We start from the raw sequence: 521 nt of genomic DNA, 5'->3' as shown, positions 1-521 counted from the left end.
GGAGGAGGAGGAGGAGCAACAGCCGAACTCTGGTGACGTCACACTCACTCATCCATCTATCTATCTATCTATAGCCTTGTTTCCACCGAGCGGTACGGTACCATACGGTACGATCCGGGACGGTACACCCTGATCTGGCTTGCTGCAGGCGTGCTGTGTGCCGAAAAGCAGAGATCGGTGTCGTTCTCACGAAGAAGAAAGCACGACATTGTCTGTGTGTGAAAATGTACAATTCTAAAATACGCTGTTTTACTTTTTGTGTTTGCGCACTGATGTAAACAAGCCCGACGTGCACGAGCAGCATTCTTTCCCCTTGTAGCGCGCGTAAGTGACGATTCTCTGGCAACCAATCAGCGTTCTGCAGTGAGTCTAGCTCCACCCTTTAGGTACCCCAACGGAACGGTCCCAAAAAAGTGGTACGTACGGTTCGCTTTTTTGGTACCGTTCACAGCTTCTGACAGTGGAAACGGAAATAACTGCGTACCGTACTGTACTGAACGTACCACTCGGTGGAAACGAGG

This window comes from Sinocyclocheilus grahami, unplaced genomic scaffold (genome assembly GCF_001515645.1).
Source record: "Sinocyclocheilus grahami isolate Dianchi unplaced genomic scaffold, SAMN03320097.WGS_v1.1 scaffold1454.1, whole genome shotgun sequence".
Taxonomy (NCBI): domain Eukaryota; kingdom Metazoa; phylum Chordata; class Actinopteri; order Cypriniformes; family Cyprinidae; genus Sinocyclocheilus; species Sinocyclocheilus grahami.
The sequence above is the reverse complement of the archived record's forward strand: the minus strand, read 5'-3'. Positions refer to the sequence as shown.